This window comes from Muntiacus reevesi, chromosome 4 (genome assembly GCF_963930625.1).
Source record: "Muntiacus reevesi chromosome 4, mMunRee1.1, whole genome shotgun sequence".
Taxonomy (NCBI): domain Eukaryota; kingdom Metazoa; phylum Chordata; class Mammalia; order Artiodactyla; family Cervidae; genus Muntiacus; species Muntiacus reevesi.
The window spans coordinates 108,589,787-108,610,851 of NC_089252.1; the positions used below are offsets into that span (position 1 = coordinate 108,589,787).

At 46.7% G+C, this 21,065-nt stretch overlaps 1 protein-coding gene across 6 annotated transcripts in view; it reads right to left on the reverse strand.

Moving 5' to 3' along the window:
- The window catches only part of DAG1 (dystroglycan 1), a 48,851-nt gene that overhangs the window by 19,326 nt on the left and 8,460 nt on the right, over positions 1-21,065 (reverse strand). For 3 of the 6 annotated variants that reach the window (XM_065933697.1, XM_065933696.1, XM_065933694.1), the window contains exon 2: positions 10,529-10,623. The exons of the other annotated variants lie outside the window; for them this stretch is intronic. The gene's annotated coding sequence lies outside the window, so the exon portion shown is untranslated. The remainder of the gene's footprint in view (positions 1-10,528; positions 10,624-21,065) is intronic. 6 annotated transcript variants of the gene reach the window in all.

Sequence of the window (21,065 nt, forward strand, 5' to 3'; positions counted from 1 at the left end):
ACAACTGCATATGAATCTACAATTATTTCCAAAAAAAAAAAATGTTTTAACCTGCCCCCTAAAAAAAGAAATCGGAATTAGAATTTAAAATTTCTGTACAATGAAAGGATACCATAAAGAAAGTAAAAAGGACCAACCACAGCCTGGCAGAGAGCTTTTTCAGGGCGTACAGTAGCTGAAGGGGTCCTATCAAAATATATCAGGTGCCCTAAAACAATAAAAATGGATTGAGGAGATAACAAGTACTTTACAGAAAACCTGAATAACAACAAACATACAAAAAGATGCTCAACCTCACTAGTCATCAAGGAAAAGGAAGTTAAGGCAACATGAAAAACATGTCTGCCCACCAGACTGGCCAGCAGTATTAAATGCCATACTTCTCAAGGGGGACACCAAATAACCATGGATTTAGAAGCTGGGGTCCTACAGGCATCAGTGCCAAGCATGACTTAACTCCCAGGGAGGTCCTCCACCAGGAAAGGCCAGGTAGGAAACACCCAAACTCTCCAACAGCTGGTGTTTACTGCACCCTGGGTGGAGGTCTTCTCCTGAGACCCTTATAAACTGCCCCAAATTAAAAGAATTTCTTGAAGCTCTTTTCTGTGTTTTTGTTTATTTTTAAATATCTCCCAGTTTCTTAACTGTCTGTGCTTCTGTACCCCTTTTACAGTTTATCACTTAATTTTTTAAATTTTCTGGGTCTTCTGTTTTTTACTATCTTAAATTGTAACTTTCGAGTTTCTTTTACTGTCTCATAGTGCTTTCTCCAATGGCCTTTTCCTTTGTTATACACAGTAATTACTATTCAGTAAATGGTGCAGCTTAATCAACACCCCCACAAGACTGTAAGCTGTAGAAGGCAAGGGCAGGAATGCATCCGTTGTAATCACTGATGTATGCCAAGCACATACCTAATACATGAATGGAGAGGATACAAGAGGTGGTTTTATTTTTTAAATCTTGTTCCCAGATCTTCACTCTTCTGTGCACTTGCTTTTCTATTTATTAGATCCGGACGACCTTTTACCTTTCCGATCAGATTCTCCATTTAAACATTCTCAGCTTATGTGAAAACAAGCCGACAGTATAAGACACACCCTTTCCTAGCAGGAACATAAGCTCAGTCTGCTATCTGTGGACATATGACAACACAGGGTATCTGGTTCATGAGCATGACTAAGTGTTCTGCATTTAGCAAGCGGGCAGTGACCAGGGCACAGCTCCAACTGCTGCTATGTGTTGGTTTTCCATGTTCTGGGGAACATGTTCTGTTCAAGAAAAGGTCTTCTTGAAAATCGGCCTTGTATAGTTCTGACACTGCTGCTGCTGCTGCTAAGTCACTTCAGTCGTGTCCAACTCTGTGCGACCCCATAGACGGCAGCCCACCAGGCTCCCCCGTCCCTGGGATTCTCCAGGCAAGAACACTGGAGTGGGTTGCCATTTCCTTCTCCAATGCATGAAAGTGAAAAATGAAAGTGAAGTCGCTCAGTCATGTCCGACTCTTAGTGACCCCATGGACTGCAGCCTACCAGGCTCCTCTGTCCATGGGATTTTCCAGGCCAGAGTACTGGAGTGGGGTGCCATTGCCTTCTCCACTGGCTTCCTATAAACAAGGGTCAGTCTCCCTGTGCTAGGAACTTGTCAGGCTGGATCCAAACACCAGGATTAGGACATCCCTCTGGGATACACACAAAGTCATATAGTAGGTCGTCGAGAGGTTGAGGCACTACAGAGATCCTCCTCCCCATTCTTCGGAAGCAAGGACTAAAGAGAGGTAAACACTCAACCATGGTCACACAGAGCCTGTGGCCAGAACATGGTGGGAGGAGAAGGTGCCCAGGAACCAGAGAAAGACTATGGTCAGAGTCCCCCAGTCTCCCTGACACAGCTGCTCATTTCAACACTGCACATGCACACTCACAGGATACCCTCTGGAACCAGGAAATGCTAACAGTAGCCCAAGAACACGTCTGGGCTAAACTCACCACTGTCTGGCTGATAGAGGCTGCCGAAGCTCTCCTGCTGAGAAATGGGTAGTGGCTTTGCGTAATGTACTCCTCTGTGCCAGGTCCCAGTGCAATGTCCCCCACCGAGTCTGGGCTGAGCACTGCTCCAGATCCCAGCAAAATCCAACTCTGTGAAGAGGGACCTTCCCAGAGCCTGGATGAAGCCCAACACTCTAAACGCCTGCTCAGCAAGCCACGGCATACAGTGTGGGAAATGGGCACACTTCCTTTCTCCAGCTGTGACGCTGGGGACTCTCCAGTGATGGGCAGAAATACAAAGCCAAGTTTTCAGCAGTTGTCTACAAAGTGGTATCCTTTGTGAAACAAAATATGTCCAATCTGCCTTGGAGGCAAGTGCATTTCAAGTTGACCACATCAGGCAGCAGGGACACAACTAGAGAATCAACAGCAATTACTCAATGACAGACAGGACCCCAGACACCGGAGGCAGAGTTCACCAGAATGAATATTTCTGGCCTCTCTCCTGTCACTAATCCCTAACTCTAGGCAAATGAAGCACGTGGAGGGGGCGGGCAGAGCATCCTGTGACCCTGTCCAGACACACCTGGATCCCTGGGAACCAGAGGACTCCCTCTGGAATCCCAGCCCCAGGAAAGCAGCAGTTCTGCTTCCCTAAGGTTATCTCCCAGACCTGCGAGTACCGCAGACACAGGGGCGGCTCAGGCAATAAAGACTTTCCACTCAAAAACTCGAGGAACAAATGCATTCATGGCACTAACACAGTTCATAATGAACTCAATGTTTCCTCACATGCAGAAAAGCCCACAGAGAATGAAACTTTAAAATATCTTAACTAACATCTCTGAGAGGATGGCTCCCTACTAGTTTTTACTTTCTAGGAATGAAGGAAAAGTTGTGGGATTCAGCCCATTATTAACCACACAAAATGAGGCAGAGGCAGCCTACTCTACCACTGGCAGGAACCCCTGAATCTCCAACAGCTAAGTTAGTTACCTAAAAATAGGAGCTACACTGCCCAGTTGCTACCATTCACCATGGCAATTAAGACATGTAAGGAAAATGAGATTTGTCTTTTTAAAACCAAATGAAAGTAATAACAAAAAAAAAAAAAGGAAAGTAATAACATTCCATGACTTTATTTTAAATGGTAAAAAGGAATAATCTTAACTGAAACAACCACCTTAGGTTCCATCCAGCAAGAAGGCTTTTGTCCAGACACTCAGAAGTTAAAAGTAAACGTTAAATGTCTATTATTAATCTAAAAATCCTGGAGAGTTAACCAGTTTAAAACTGCTCAATCTGACTGCCAACAGGATGTACTCAACACAATGGAAAACAATAGTGTGAAGTCACTGTTTACTTGGGTTTTAAATACCAAAAAGATGGGCAGATTTCTCTGCTCTGAGTTTAAAACAGGCCTTTTTCACACCTTAGCGTCAGATAAGCAAGGCGCTGAGCCAAGTCACTGCTGAAGATGCAAGGTGTCACCTTCAAATCGTTCACAGCGCGCAGGAGGCAGGAGAGGTTCCCCTGCCATGAGGCAGGTTCCTGTCTGGCCTGTGAGCCATGGGAGCATCACCAGAGGTTTGGGGGCGGCCTGGCAAAGACACCAGCAGGAGCTCGGGAATGCACCAAGGGTCCGGGGCCGCATACACACCAAGAGACTTAAAAGTAAAAAAATGTGTGGGAGGAAAAAATGACCACCTGTGAGAAGCAAGCACTACCCAACAGCCTTTATCAAACAGAAACACTATGTGAACGCCTTTCTCGCTCAGAGAACTCTTGCAGACGCTCAGTGATCACAGATACCAAAAGCGGAGGTCCAGGAAGGGCAGCGGTTTCTGCTGACGGTGGTGTGGTTTTCTCAACAAAGGCAGGAAGGAAATAAAGGTCTTCTACCTGGGCACAAACCCACTCAGGTGCAAACACATCCCAGAGGAAGAGAAGAAAGGCAAGGTTCAGAAGCCAGGGCCGAACGGCCATTTCTCCACTGGGCCGTGATTTCAAACCTGGGTAGATCTTTAACATCCTATGTGACAGAGCTCATGGAAAAACCAGCTCCTTCTACACTCCACTGAACTCCATGTGCTGCTGTTAAACATTCCTCAGTACTCACTGCACACGGAAAACAATTAGGATGGCTAAGTTTTATGTTGTTTATCACAATTTTTAAAAAACTTAATGGTTAAGGTGGCAAACTTTGTTATATGTATTTTACTACAATTATAAATATCTTTTGAAACTCCACATCACTCAAGAGTTACACCAATTAGACTTTAGGAAAAACATTTAGGAGACTTAGATCAACTTTTAATTATTGATTAAAAGTGCCTCAGGCAAATTCCCTGGCAGTCCAGTAGTTTGGGCTCTGCGCTCTCACTGTTGAGAGCCTGGGTCCGATCCCTAGTTGGGGAACTAAGATCCCATAAGTTGTATGGTGCAGCCAAAAAATAAATAAAAGTCCCTTGGGTAAGGCACCAAGGCTGGAAAAGGATAAACTGAGAGCCCAAGCACAATGGCCAGGCCTAATTGTCCGTTTGGTGCAGCAGCTGGACTCTTTGCAGGTGGGGTGGAAGCAGTGGAGGAAGTGTGAGAGCTGGGTGGCCAGACCCAGCAGAAACAAGCAGAAATGAATTACTCCATTCACATACCCTTGTGGCATCCAAGGACCCAATTAAAGTAAATTACAATTATCCCAAGACAGCCCAACAATAATTAACACTTCAGTGCATGTTTACCGACTACCTACCCTGTGCTATGTGTGAGGCTTCATTTGCTACGCATGCAGTCTTTCCAAGTTTCATACAAAAATAGTCAATTAAGATTTACATACATTACTAATAAGAGGTAATAAATGAAATACTTATATATTACACACAAGAGGCAATAAACTAAACACAAGTGTTTTTCAAGTAGGTGCTTACTAGAAAATACAAGCTGCAATGATACCCCAAACTTCCTCTGGCTATCCCACCCGTCTCAGGAAAAAGGTAGGGCTGGGATAACACTGTAAGGGCAGGATGGCTGGTACCTGACAGGTCAAGGCTGGATGCCAAGGGCTGCCCAGAGAGGAAAGGGAGAAGCAGAGATCCCCCTCCTGGAGGGGTCTGGGGCCACAGACGCTCTGCTGCTCTCTCCCTCACTGGCACCGAGCACCAAGCAGGCCTTCAGCAGATACCAGGGTATAGTGACAGGGTTTCCACTGAATCCCCAGAATGATTCACCAAGCGCAAAGCAAATAATCATGACTTCATGCTTTAAGGGCTTTCCTTGTGGCTCAGCTGGTAAAGAATCCCCCAGCAATGTGGGAGACCTGGGTTCGATCCCTGGGTTGGGAAGATCCCCTGGAGAAGGGAAAGGCTACCCACTCCAGTATTCTGGCCTGGAGAATTCCATGGACTATATAGTGCATGGGGTCACAAAGAGTGAATTAGACACAACTAAGCCACTTTCACTTCACTTCACACTTTGAAGTTAAAAGCTGAGCTTTCTGATATTTGTTTCCATTGTTCTGCTGCTGCTACTGCTAAGTCGCTTCAGTCGTGTCTGACTCTGTGCGACCTCATAGACGGCAGCCCAACAGGCTCCTCCGTCCGTGGGATTTTCCAGGCAAGAGTACTGGAGTGGGGTGCCATTGCCTTCTCCGTCCATTGTTCTACAAACCCTCACTCAAAACTAACATGCTAATTAGGCTTCAGTGAATTAAGGTTAGAAAAAGATAGTTGACTGCTGGCCTTCCTGACCTAACTAGCTACTCAGATTTCAGAACAGAGGAGTGAGATTAAATATCCGGGAGGCCCCAGCCACTACCAGCTCCCTCTTCAGGTCCCCCATTCCCGCAGCCCCCTTTGACCCCACCAGCAACCTCTCAATACAGGCGTCAGTAGCCAGACAGGGGAATCCCAGCTCAGCCCCTGGGACTGAGAGCTCTTGCACCCTCACAGGAAGATGCCATTGTTCTGGGTGTTTATCTAGGCAAACACACAACATTCAACATTAAAAGCTATGACCTGGGTGGGAGGTAGGAGAGAGGTTCAAGAGGGAAGGGACATATGTATACCAATGACTGAGTCATATCGATGCATGGCAGAAACCAATACAATATTGTAAACAAATTATCCTCCAATTAAAAATAAATATTTATAAAAAAAATAAAGCTATGACTTGCTTTTGACTATAATCTTTTTGGGGGCCTCCTTCTTAAGGCCCGACCATCAAGAACATTTCAATCACACCAGAAATGGCCAGATCAACAAACCTTGTTTACAAAATGACAAGACAGAACTAGCACCCGCTCTGTTTGCTCAGACTTTCTCGCTAGCAGAATTCCTTCCCTCCCACATATGGCTCTGTTCAACTGGGCTTTCTACCTACCTTGCCACAGCTACAAAATCTAAAGAATCACAAACTTCTCCAGTCGGTTTTAGGGGTATGCTGCTGAAGGCTGGAGCAAAAAAGCCCAAAGGCGGCCTTGCAGACTCTGGGAACCCCCGCACTGGAAAGCCACAGTGCCTCTGTGACCAGGCACTGAAGCAGTGAACAAGACCAATGCTGAGAAAAAGGTCAAGCCATGCGTGACCTCAGAATCAGGCCTGGAGTGGAATGGACTTATATCCGGGTTGAACACAGCTGAAGAAACCCTTGAAGATACCCTTGTCCTCACCTCCCACTGCTTCTACCTCCTCTTTCTGCAGGCTTTGATCCCTCCCTGAGCACAAAGGAAGAAGTGGGTGTCCACTCAGTAGTAATTATTTGGAAATTCCTTCCTGACTTTTAGAACCCATTCAAAATTAAAAGCAAAAACAGATAAGGGGAGGACAAATGCAGAGGACCGTCTGTCTTATCAAAAGGGCGCAGACACAATTTACCTCTTCCCAAGTACTGGGGAGACAGTAGCAGCTACCAAGTATTGTACTTTTCAGCAGTGACCAGGCTTTTCTGATGCACGAAAGTGTTGTTTTCTTCTTCCCAAAAGAGCTGAGATCTTCTAAATTTCCAAGCAAGGCCACCATCAAGCAAGAGTGGATTCCCACCAGCCCATAGCTTCATTCTTCAGATACTCTTCACACATTCTTTTCCCAAGGATCTTCAACTGGCTTCTAACGCGAGCACGAAGACACCCTGCACCCTTCCCAGGCTCTAGGTAAATCATTTGTGCTGGGAGTTAACTGCCTCTTCTGTAAATAACAAGTTTATTTCATGTCTTTTCATTGTACACCAAATCCAGTGAACCTTAAAAGTTCTGTGGCCTTAAGAACAGAGCTAATCAACAGTCAGGAACCTCTTTGCATTTATCTTATACAGGGATAAAGCAGACACTGTGAGGGATTCATGGCAACGCAGTCCTTCTAACAGACTGGCCCCTCAAAGAACCACAGAGATAGCTGCAGCCCACCCATCAGAACGTCCTTGGTCAGAAAAGGAGACAGGAAGGCAGAAAGGTCACCGGCAAAAGAGAAAGTGTGAGTAAACTAGATGGAGCTCTGTTTCTATCTTCTCAGACCCAAGCTGCCCCCGCAGAGCCTGACTGATAAAAGAGGACTTGGTCTCTGCCTCTCCATATGTCCCGTAACCTAGTCATCCCTTGATAAGATTTCTGTACGGTAGGCGAAGCCGAGACAAGACAGTCAGAACAACAACCAACAGGAACCAGAGAGTGCCGTCCACACCCTGCTCAAGCTGTTTATCCTAAGATGGCAAGCTAGGCTGGAGACACTTTGGTACACGGAGAAAACGGCCACAGAGATCACAGTCCTCACTCTCTAGATGCCTCTTGTAGGGTTCTTTCTGGGATTTCACTGACTGTTACAACCCAAGTAGATGTCTCACCATCAACGTGACTCAGAACTGGACAGGGAGCAAACGGAGCCTCTACCTCCTTGGAAATACTTCTCATCCAAAGGGAGAGAGCAGCCTTCCAGTCCTCTGCCAGGATCACTGCCTGCTGTATTCAGCAAATGAGTAGAGGAAAATCCTAACCTCTTTGTGACAAAGAACAAGAGTAAATTCACCAGTCATCAGGAGCATTTATCTAGAGAGCAGCTTTTTTGTTTTCAACTCAAGCTCTCTTGATAAACTCACACTCCTCATACACCTCAAGTCACTCAAGCTCTCTAAGGCTAAGAAGCAGGAAGTCACCCAGCATGCTCTTGACACCAGAGTTGCCACCTCTCCGACCCCAAAGATTAGTGCAGCTGCAAACTTGAGCAGCAGTGTCTGAGAGGGTCCACCCTGTAAACGACCGCAGCTAGTTCAAACAAGAGCAATTTAAAGCGTGCATATGTTTTTTTGGTTTACCCGCAATGCGACCAGGGACCTCAGCTATCTTTTGCTTTTACAGACGATTAAGTATGTGATTTTGACACTGACCATGGAGCCAGGAAAGCGACGAGGCCTGAACCTCAACAGGCATCTGAGACTCAGTGAGCACCTCACGCGGGACTGGGGTGCACCAGGCGGCGCTGGTTACTCCTCCGTAGCTCACATCCTGCGGGGTGACCCACAGCGACCAGCAGAGGGCCTGGGCACTGGAGCCTGTAAGTGGTCGGCGCACAGCAATTATTATGGGATGGGGCACAACAGGCTTGAAAGGAATCACGCCCGAAACATTCTCAAGGAGGATGGACATGTTCTAACTTCATCTGCACCTCGACAGGGAAGCAGTGGTCCCGCCCAGCAGAACCTCAGACGTGGCGGTCCTCTGGGGATGGGGCAGGGAAGAGGTCAGTGGTTACCAAAGGCCGCAGCAGTGCAGAGGGCAGAGCTGCCAGCCTAATGCTGCCTACTCGGGAAACCACCCACCTCAGTCCTCCATTAACCAATTAACCCTTCACTATGCCTTCCCTTCTTTATTAAATCCTTAGAACAGCGACAGCCCAGGGGCTGTATCTGATTTGTTCACATCGTCTTAACGATGGCACAGGGGGAACACAGGCCAGCCCCAGGTCTTCCCACGACACCAGAAGCCACCAGGGGGAAACTATGTCAAAGGCCACCTGAAACACTAGGGCGTAAGGGCTTCACTGCCTTGATGGATACTGCCATTACTCCAAAGCTCTGACAAGAGGGTGAAGGACACAGCCTCGTGGAGCTGGGGTTCAGACAGTCCACAGCCCAGAACAAGGGTCCCTGGCATTGATATTCAGGTATATCTTTCCTCTTCAGAAATTAGCTCACTGGTTCTGCAGAAATAATAGTTTCTGTAATAGTTAAGCAGAAATAATTTTGGAGCAAGTGAAACCTTCCTTTTATTTTGTTGGTAAAGCCCATCTCACTCTGTTAATGTCATGTGTTCACTTGTTCCACTTATAGCAAAAATCAAGAACTGGAACTCCTTTATTCAGTTCAAGAAATGCCTTTATTGAACTGCAACATGATTAAGTAACTGAATACAAAATTAGATTTATTTTAAAGACTTCAGTAAATAAACATATGTACCATATGCATCCATACCCTGGCTTCTAATCGCTACTTTAACTAAAAGAAACCAAGGCTCCTTATGGAAAGGGTTGACACCAGGCCGGGGAAAGGAACCTGAAACATCTTGTTGCACTGGAAATTCAGGAAGTGCTCAACCATGATGGAGACATGTCAAAAGAACACAGGAGCCAACCTCTGTGTTCCTGCTAGCCAAACCTGGGACAATCTGGGCCTCAAAATGAAAATGTCAAGAATGGGTGATATCACACTAAGTTATCAATGTGAAATCACATACACAAAGCAATGAACAGAAAAGTGAAGGAGGCGAGAAGTCTCTTCTTTGAGTGAGATGACAATACAGAAGGAATGATGGTCTTAGAAGCATCACTGCATGCAGAGGGTCCAAGTCTGATAAGGAACAGGATATTTACATAGTATCCTCTCACGAATTACTTATTAATTGCAAAGGAAAAAACCGCAACTTTACAGAGGAAAAAACTGTTAGGTACCTTCCCAGCCAGGGCTGATCATCAGGACAAACCAGCATTGTGTACCTACTCACATGGGGCTGGTTATCAAAGACACTGTTGGAACAAGTGAGGAATCTCAACATGGAATGTAGTAACAGATTAGACATTGTACCAGTATGATATTTCCTCATACTGACAGACATATCGTGGTCATGTAAGAGAATATCCTTATTCTTAGGAAAGACATGATTAGGTACTTAGGAGTAAAGGAGCATGGTGTTTGCCAATCACTCATTGATGGTTCAGGAGAAAAAAATGTAGATAGAGAGAAAAGAGAATGACAAAGCAAAAAGGCAAAACGGAAACAAAGAGTGACTCAAGGTAGCGTATTTAGGAGTTTCCTGTACCACTCTAGCAATTTTTGTGCAATTCTGAAGTTGTATCCAGATTTTGAGTTACAAAAGTCTGAGCTATGCAACATGAAAAGAAGCACTAAGAGAAAGGAAGGTGGGGCGAGGTCTGCCTCTCCTCTGGGACCTCTGTGCCTCCCCGACAAAGCAGCAATGTTCATCAGCAGTTGTGAAGTAAAGTCAGTAGATGAGCTCTGTGAACACTGATGGCCTGAGTAACCCTCATCCTACCACTCACCTCACACCCTTGCACTCTGTCCACCAGCGTTCCAGGCTCCAGGCTCCGTGACGACGTGATTCAAAACACAGCCCACCAGGCCCTTAAGTCCTCCTCTATAAGGCAAAATGGGAGTATCTTAAAATCATTTCCCTCTAGAAACACTACAAAGTATACCAAAAAAGGACTTTGTTTATTTATTTTAAAAGTGACTCGGATGATAATGGAAGAAAATGTCACACTGGGGCCTGAAATTACTACACTGGGCTATGTTTGCTCAAGATTAAAAATAGTTTCATCCTTCCTTCCCAGGAGCCTTCCCTCCTGGAGGGAAAAAACCCCTGACCAGATCTTCACCAAGTTCAGAGGCCCCAGAGCTAAACACAAGCTCTGGGCAGGCTGAAACCAGAGTTTCCCAGTATCAGATTTCCCACTAACAATCCCCGGGCATGATACAGAAGAACACACAGTAAGCCTTACAATGATGCCATCAGCTGTCAGGTCCTTTGGACTTAGTGCAATAAAAGTATTCACATGGAGGTGAAACAGATTTCACCAATATTCTATGACATACGTACATGAGGCTGGATTTCTTCACCAGCTTTCCACAAATGACACATTTAACGCATCTCTAAACATTTAAACTAGGACATCTCTTTTTATTTCATTCTTAAAAGTTCAAATGGAATCACACAGCTCGTAACTATTACTTTTTACACTTTGCTAGAACCGGAAGACCTCAGCCCGAGTGAACAGATCCATCTCCTCACCCTCTACTGCTGCCTGTGGCACTGCTGTCCAAGTATCCTGCGTCTTCTGGTCTGAAGGGTGCTCTCTCCCTCTCAGACATGCATGCTTCTGGCAAGAAACTGGAGGATAAGATCCCAGACGTAGAATTGCTGGGTCAAAGGTTGTGTACCTTAGAACTGCTAGAGACTGGCAAAATACCCCTCAATGTGCATTCCGACTGAAACATATGAGTGACTTTTCCCTTACTTTCACTAAAACTGAGTTACTGTTAAACTCCTTCATTAATAACATGAGATGGAAGAGGAAGGAGGGAGGGACTGGTTGAAAGAATATGAGACAGCCTGCCCCTCTCACACTGCTGGATTAATGGGCAGAGTGGGCAGTGGGTGTCATAAATTCAAGCTGGGAGTAATGGTGCTTCATAGTTAGCCAGTGTGAAAACAGGGGGGTGTGAGTGTCCAGATGACTAATGAATCAAAACATGGTGCTATGTTTTTCTAGTCAGACTTGACTACCTCAGAGGAAAATTGCTATGGAAAATTTACGAGCTAATTACTCCCAGTAATAAGGTATCTGTGGTGTTCTCTGCTCCTATTGTGGGCCAGCCCTGGGCCAGGTGCCTCCTGGGCCCACCCCAGAACAACTCTGGGCTCAGGGTAGCGGGGACGCAAACACAAGTGCTGAGCCCAGGGAGGACAGGAGAGCGACGCTAGAGGGTACTTGGGGGCTCCCAAGTCTAATCTTCACACTGTAGCTTCACTTTTCTGAAAAACACTAACCTTTTCTAAATCGTGTCACTGAACCTAAGTTTGAGGCCTGCTGTCTTTCAACTTAGGGGCAAGGTCTCAGAGGAACGCTGGAGCCCAGCTGCCCTGGGGCTCACACCCTCCAGACTCTAGCAGCACTGGGGGAAGAACCATCTGTCCCAGGCCAGGGCAGCCATCTGGGACGGGCAGTTGTGTGTCTGAGCACAAAAGAAGTACTCACCAGCCCATTCCCATCTTCCTCCCGGAATCAGCCTAACTTGCACACATGACAATTAATCCAACAGAAGGTGGTGCCCATCACAGTGACGGACACACTAAAGCCCCAAGATGACCTTCCCAGCTCTACACCATGCTGGCTCCCGGTTCAAAACCTGCCGGAAAAGCAGGTGACACAGGCAACTTGATCAAGATGAAGGGTAAAGAGGAACTGGGAACCACACTCTACCATGAGGACCACGATACAAACCCCTAGCGAAGGACATGAGGATAGGGAGGAACAGGAAGCCCTTCAGCAGCTGTTGTGGTTCCATTGCCTTTTACAGGTTCACATTAAACTACTGATGGATGAAATGACTGGATGTCTGAGATGTGGCGGGGGGGTGGAGGGGGACAACAGTCGGGAGTGTGAATGCGCAAGACCGGCCCATTGATGGATGGAAGTTGACGGATGTTGGGGCTGGTGACAGGCCCATGGGATTCATCTTACTCTGTCTTTGAGTGCACTTGAAATTCTCCACAAGACCAAAAGTAAAACACAACAAAGGCATACCAAGAAAATTCCCAGCAATTTAAATGTGAAGTATATCTAAATCACTCTTAGGTGTTAGAAGCCATGGAAAAGAATGGCTTTTTATCAGTATTATTCACGACAGTGAAAAGTTAAAGACTACCCACATGTCCACCAACAGAGAAAGCAGTAAACTGTGGTATATTCATATGTGAAATACTATACAACAAAAGAGAACAAACTGCTGTACAGACCCACAAAGATGTCAGATAACATTCAGCAAGAAAAGACAGGCACGTCAAAGTACATATATACGTTCTATACCATTCCACTTACATAAAGGTCAAGAGCGGTGTGACACTTCACTGGTGGTCCAGTGGTTAATTAGAACTCACCTTACAATGCATGGGACTTGAGTTCGACCCCTGATGGGGGAACTAAAATCATGCCACAACTAAGACCCAACACAGCCAAAGAAATAAAGGTCAAGAGGAACAAAACTAGGCTCAAGGCCAGAACAGTGGTTACCTCTAGGGAGATGCTGATTGGGTAAAGGCATGATAGAATCTACTGGAAATATTCTATATCTTAATCTCAGTGGTCTATACATATGTAAAAGTGTCAGGATGTACATTTATGATTTATGCATATTGCTACATGTAAATTTTGCCTCAGCCATTTTTGATACTAACAATTAAAAAAAAAAATCAAACACTACTAGTCAGCAGGCGATTCAGAGAAACAGCATCTATAACGGAATAGATTAGATGACTCTGCCCTGGCCCGGGATCATTTTGGTTGGAGTCTGCTACCTACCTGCCATTTGTTAACACTTGAGGTAAAAGCAAGGACTTCACTCCTAAGAGTGAAGGACACCAGAGCAGCCAACACCAGAAAACATGGCTTTAACTCCTGCTTCACCACCTAAGCAACCAGCCATAGCTGTGGTCTTGACCTCACCAAATTCTAAGGAATTCAATTCTTAAATGTAATGGTACAGATCTCGAATACAAGAAATTCAGCACTCCCCTCCCCGCTATGCCCGCTGCTGACATCAGCTCCTTTGGGCAGCTCCTGAACAGTGCCCAGTAGCCTCTCCGGCCCTTCCACCAACACAGCCCACGCTTCCCTGACTCTGGAATTCCTTACATTCTCCTCCCTAAAGGACAATCCTCAAAAAACTTGGATTCAAGGCAAGGAAACAAAACCTGGTCGGTCTCCTTAGGCCTAAGCAACCTTGATGCATACAGAGGATGCAAAAATCTGAATGCACCTGGCTTCGAAAGTATTTAAGTGTAAAAATAAATGAAATTTTTAATGTGTGACTTAACAGCACAGAGAAACCACCATAGGTATGTGGTAAGTGTCATAGTAGCGGGGGAAAGCAGATCAATTCTGGTACATCAATCACAAGACACCTCTTCTCAGGGCCAGTTCCCACCTGAAGGACAATGGGCTTGCTATATACTGGGTTGGCCAAAAAGCTCATATGGGATTTTCCATTACAGTGTATGGAAAAACCCGAACAAACTCTTTGGCCAACCCCACTCACAGGTATAGGTCAGCCGTGAGCAGAGCCCTGATCCTCCATGGCCTCAGGGCAACAGCTGACCCGGCAGCAGCGCTGAGGTGACCACGTAGTTGCCCCACACCAGACCCTGGCTCAGCTGCTGCTGCTAAGTCACTTCAGTCGTGTCCGACTCTGTGCGACCCCATAGACAGCAGCCCACCAGGCTCCCCCGTCCCTGGGATTCTCCAGGCAAGAACACTGGAGTGGGGTGCCATTTCCTTCTCCAATGCGTGAAAGTGTAAAGTGAAAGTGAAGCCGCTCAGTCGTGTCTGACTTAGTGACCCCCTGGACTGCAGCCCACCAGGCTCCTCCGTCCATGGGATTTTCCAGGCAAGAGTACTGGAGGGGGGTGCCATTGCCTTCTCCGACCCTGGTTCAGGCTGCCCATCAAATTTTGAGGTAAGCTGGGGTGGGCTTCAGACAAGAAAGCCAGGACTGGTGGACAAGTCCCTGGGCCTGAACCCTGAGGCTACCCTCGCACCGAAGCAACACTCATCTTGGCCCTCCATGTGTCCCCTCTCCAGCCGCCAGCCAACACCACAGGCAGCCAACACACCTCCCCATCCTGTCAGGCGAGTCTCTGCACCCAGGGCTTGAGACCAGCAGGCGAGGCCACGACCAGAGCTCACAAAAGGGTCCCACTATCCTCCCAACCTCCCTGGCCTGATGGCGTAGATATGGCGAAAGACTATGGAGTCTGGCTGCTCTCTAAGCTCTGACCACTGGGGCTGAGTGCACCCTACATGGAGAAGGCAGAGGCGCTGCACTGGGGAGAAGGGTCAGTGTGGAGGAAGGAGGGAGGGCCTGGGAGGGCCCTCTGTGAACCCACCTCGGTGAATTATGTTGTTTTTTAAAGTCACGACTCTTGTTTTGTGTTTATTTATTCATTCATTCATTTTTGGCTGTGCTGGGTCTTCGTCCCTGAGTGCAGGCTCTTCTCTAGTTGCAGTGCACGGGCTTCTCGTTTTGGTGAGTTCTCTCATTGCGGCTCGGGGGTTCCAGGGCGTGGGGCTCAGCAGTTCTGTGGTGCACGGGCTTAGCTGACCTGTGACATGTGACATCTTCCCAGACCAGGGATCGAACCCATGTCGCCTGCACTGGCAGGCGGATTCTTAACCACTGGACCACCAGGGAAGTCCCATCAACGAATTAGACCAGAGAACACATCCAGCCTTTTCCCCTTGCCACACCTGTTACACCCGTACTGGGAAAACTGGTTTGACAAGGACGGCAGAGCCACTGGGAGGCTGAGCTGGCCTGGCCTCTCCTCAGGCCCCACTGTCCTGCCACAGAAGTGGCGCTCCGGGTCCCTGCCTATGAGCAAGATGTGGAACAAAAGGAAAGCAAAGGCCCAAACCACCTCCACCTTGCCAGAAGGACCAGGGCTGAGGTCCATCGAGCCTTTAGATCCAGCTGCCGATTCACACTGAGCACAGATAAGGGCGTGCTGACCTGCACCCTGGGACACAATTGCTCAATCTGGACTGGGAGAGATCCCAGAGGTCTAAGGGCCCAGGTTCTACAGCAGGTAACCGCTAGGAAACAGGACAGAGGGGGAAGTGTAGATAAAGAAACTTAAAACACATGTCAATTAACAAAAAATGTACAAATTAAACTGCAGTGCCTAAGGACAGACATTTGGGAGAATAAAACCATTAAAAAAAAAAAGTAAGGAAATGGCTACAAAAGGACAGGAGGGGGTCACCTTGGGAAGGAAAGGAAAGAGCAGGCTGTGGCAGGATTGGAGCTCACCGGAAGCCTCTGGGGGAACAAATAAAGCTCTTTTCTTGACCTTATAACTTACTAAGCTCTACTTTTTTTTGGAGGAGGGTGGTCTTGTTTTCTCCATTTTTATTTTTTACACTAGTGAAGTTTTTTCCAAGTCAAAAATATATCAAATAAATAAGATGAAGTAAACTAAAACTGGGCTTCCCTGGTGGCTCAGCTGGAAAAGAATCCACCTGCAATGTGGGAGACCTGGTTTGATCCCTGGATTGGGAAGATCCCCTGAAGAAGGGAATGGCTACCCACTACCGTTTTCTGGTCTGGAGAATTCCATGGACTGTATAGTCCATGGGACGGCAAAGAGTCAGACACAACTGAGTGACTTTCACTCTCAAACATAAAACCAGTCCTGGAAGAGCTTGAGGACTTTGTGAAGCAGCATTTGCAGAAAGAGAACTCCACCAGGAAGTCTGAAAAAGAGAGGGTGGCCTCACAAGCAATTGGGAGGGGACCTCCTCTAATTCAGGGATGGCCTTGGGAACCACCACTGGCGGCTCACCCAAGTCCCATACTCTCCAATAGCTCTGCAGCTTGTTAAGCTGGTATTGCAGCCATAACTGGTTCCCACGGGCAGAATAAATAAAGGTAGTGTAGTTGTTTAAACTGGGTGCCCCCAAATCCCGACATGTCTAGTGATTAGTCCCTTCACAGCAGATCTTCCTGACTCCCAGGGCCTGAAGGTTAAGCACACGAGCACTGCCTTTCAGGCCCCTCAACTCAGGGCGAGTCCAACCTCACAGCCTCTGTTTCTGTTCAGCTGGCTCTGTCTATGCGGCCCGAACTCTGTCACCTCAGGGTTGGCCAAAGTCACTATACCCGTCTCCCACCCCTACCGCTAGCTGACCTGGCCCACGGTGGCCTCCCGTTCCCACCCCTCACCATCCCCAGACAGTAACCCTTGCACACCTGCCTCCTCCGCTGATTTGGGGATTAACAACGCAAACAGAGCAAGGTTCCTCCACACGTGGAGTGATCTTCTCCCTCCCGACCTCTTTCTAAAGTCATGTTACCTAATTCCCCTCCCATCTCCTCTCGCAGCTTCCCCAATTTCCCCAAAGACCCCCGCAACACACTCACTCTCATCCAGATCAGCACCAAACCAGAACGGTTCCCCACAGCTAACTCTGCCAACTCCCCGAAACTCCACCGTGAAGGCCCCGCCAGGACCACGACTGAGGTACGCATCAGGGTCAGGAAAGAGTCCCAGAGGCCACAGACACCTCAGTGTGTACCATATGTCAGCCTGGCTTTGAAAATGATCTATCACTGCCTGCCAGCTCTCTAAGGGCCTCTCCCTGAGCTCTCACATCCCTCACCTTAAAATCTATATACAAAATACAAATGACCTTAATCCAGTCACCCACAATATCTGACAGTTTTAATACTTCTGTGCTTCAGACAACCTAAACGAGCAACCTAGTGAAGGAACGTGGGACATCACTATGTACACCTCTGGGCGTCCTGCTTTCTCCACCCCAGATCCATACCTGAAATCGAACTGCCAAGGTCAATGATCCCCCGCACAGTGATAAGGAGTCTGCAGTGCCTTCAATAAAAACGGACTGCTTCCACAGCAGGGTTTTCTTCTCTTGTCCTCATCAGCTCCTCTCAGTGGCCTCCTCTGTGCGGCCCTGCCCTGACCCACAGCTACTCCCGGGCCGGGAGAAGCCCTGTGGGCTCTGCTTCCTTTTAGAAGATTTAGTGACCATTTAGAGATTTTCCGCTCCCCTCTAGGGGGTATCATGTCATTTTCTTCTCTGATAACAGCCAGCAGCTTTATCCTCAATGCCTCTAAAACAAAGGTCAGAGACCAAATGCCTTCACTATCTGGAAATCACCTGGAGCCTTCTCCAGTAGGAACCCAGAGGCAGCTCCCTCTGAACAGAGAATCATAAAGCCTGGTGCTTTCACTATCTGGAGGCTGGAACCCAGTTTTTGTCTTTAGGATAATTAGCCTCCACTCAGAAATCAGGCAACAGTGCATGTACCCTTATCTTCCTTATACTCAAGCTCCGTTTGTCCCTCAGGGAGTCAAGCAGGCCCCAAACACTTCAGGTTTCCAGGAAGGATGCTGACTTTACAGAGTAAGGTTCTGACATTCCGGACTAAATTCATCCTACTAAACAACAAATTTTAGGTCTTAAAATTCCTGTTCTAAAGAGTTCCAGCCCTACAGCTCAGCTGGACTGTATGTTCCAGGTATAGAAACTGCTGCTGCCCAACATTCAACCAGGCGCGCCCACTGGCTCCAAGTCTCTTAAAATACACCTGCTGGCTGAAAAATCAGTTTTATAAGTCAGCTAGTCAAGAAGTCATATGGTCACATGGGGAAAACATAAGCACATGTTAAAAAAAAATAAGCATACGTGTAGCCCTTTGAAAACCAAGGACTTTTCAAACCAGGCATGCACTGCAGTTGAATATTCAGAGAGAGATAAATATTATACCAAAAAAAAAAAAAAGGAAACCAAGCACTTCTAGTCAATCAATTCATATGACAACCTTGCCAGGCTGAGCTCCTTCTACTGCACTAGTGAGGCTCGAGAAAACGCTGGGCACATCGAAGAATCGCCAAAGGAACTCCTTACAAATACAAACAATGCTGTCTAGCTACCAAAATCCTTGATCCTCAAACTATTTTTGTCTTTTACTCATCTCGCTGGGGCCAGTCCCTCCTGGATCAGCCTCCCTAAGAAAGACACCACAGTGCTCAAAGTTCCGCAGGTGAGCAAGCAGTCAAGCCAGTGTTGTTTTTTGGGAAGCAGAGATGGGAGAATCCCATGAACAAAGGAGCCTGGACACAGAAGCCCACAGTTGCAAAGAGTTAGACATGACTGAAGTGACTTAGCACAATGGGCTCATAGTCTAAGGCTTTGAAAAAATATATCTAAGATACTAACTTGGTACACATAAAATATAATCTATTACATATGTAAAATAAAACACAATTTTTAAAAACCCTGAATCAATCACTTAGCCTAAGAAACATGTCCAGCCTTTATTAAATACTGGGCTTCCCTGGTGGTTCAGATGGTAACCAATCCACCCGCAAAGCAGGAGACACAGGTTCAATCCCTGGGTTGGGGAGATCCCCTGGAGAAGGGAAGGGCAACTCGCTTTAATATCCTGCCTGGAAAATTTCATAGACAGAGCAGCCTGTTGGGACAGAGTCCAAGGGGTTGCAAAGAGTCAAGATGCGACTGAGCGACTAACACTTTTTTAATTATTATTAAATAATGGACTCTCAAGTTTACACCAGAAAAAGGACAAGTGTAAGAATAACAGGTACCAATTATGGAGAGGTATAGGACTCACTACCAGAAAGTTTTACTTTCTCTTCAGCAGCCTATGGGGACGAGATTCTCTCCGGACTGGACTGAGGCAGGGGGGACAAGGGAGCTCCGGACCTCTGGCAGATTCCCTTCTTAGGCTCAGGTTTCTACTGCTGAGGGTACTCGGTGTTTTCACTGACCAGCCTCATCGAACTTGTACCACAGATCTTGCCTGTCTTGCTAAAAAGAAAGGGCCTTTAGTGGGTAGACCTCACTTCTTCGGAGGTCACAACCCAAGAGACCATAGCATGACGAGGCACTATCTGAAAGAACAACTCTCCTTTAGAAAACTCAACATCATTTATAAAAAGAGCTGGCATCTGCAATGTGATCTCAGCACAGCAAGTTTTATTCCTTTATTTGATAAAAACGAGTGCCACTCCCAATCTTAAAACGGAGAAGGAAGCAGATCACTCTGCTCAGGTAGCAGGTTAAAATAGGCTGGAATTTTTTTTTTCCTGTAATAAAAGAAAAAAGAAAAAAGTAGGAGGAAGGTAAACATCCAGGGCAATGCAAGTACCAGCTGCTCCTTTCACAAGACACTTCCCAGAAAACAAAGAAACTGTGCATGTTGAAGCATCATAGGAAGAATGGATTTTTTTTTTTTTTTTTTTACTATGATCAAGAACAATTTCAAATCCAGGCATTCGTGGTATAGTGGGTAGCTTAGCTGCCTTCCAAGAACAATTTCCAGGACCGTTCCAAAGTCAACCTACCTGGGTTTTAGAGGAGCAAATTTCTCAGTAGTCTCCCAGGCAATCAATATAGACCTCATGTAGAAAAGGCCTTCGCAAACTCCAGGAAGGCCTGACTGGGCCTTCTCCATCTCCCATTCCACTACCAGCTCGCTCAAGTACCCTTCACAGAACCTGTTAAACAACTGCTGATGACAAACCTGGCTCCTTATCTGAAGCCAACACTCTCAAAAGAGAAGCAGCCAGTGACCTCTATCTGTTCACTCTTTAAGTCATTAAGGTCTCCCTTAAATCATTCTCTCTTTCATTTTTTTCCATTTTCCAAGGACACACTGGCCTGGGGTTAGGAGAACTATCTGATGGTTAATGCAGTTTGGTATCAAGAGAAAGCTCCCGTATCCAGAACAAACCTGTTTTTCAAAAGGCTGAGTCTCAGGACTTCCCTGGTGGGCCAGTGGCTTAGGCTACATTCCCAATGCAGGGGGCCTGGGTTCGATCCCTGGCCAGGGAACTAGATCCCGCATGCCACAACTGAGAGTTCTGCATGTCACAGCTAAGACCCAGTGCAGCCAGATACATTAAAAAAAAAAAAAAAAAATTAAGTCTCTCTGGCTTCCCCATTCCATATTCTGGCATTTCACATCTTCAACAAGTTCTACAGTTGATTAAGGCCAAAATAAGATTCTCCCCAGCTCTACTGAGATACAACTGAAGGCCAGAATAAATTTGAAAAACAAGAATCCGAAGTCCAATTTCATTCACAAATAGATTAATCTGATGCTTCCCAGTGGATTCAGAACACAACAAAGGCCTGGGGCAACTCCCCAGCTTCCTGTGACCAAGCAGTCAGTCACCCTTGGGAGCACCAGGCCTGCCTCTCCAAATATGGCCTGAGATCTGCCACAAGAGTGAGCTCAGCCCTGGAAAGGGGT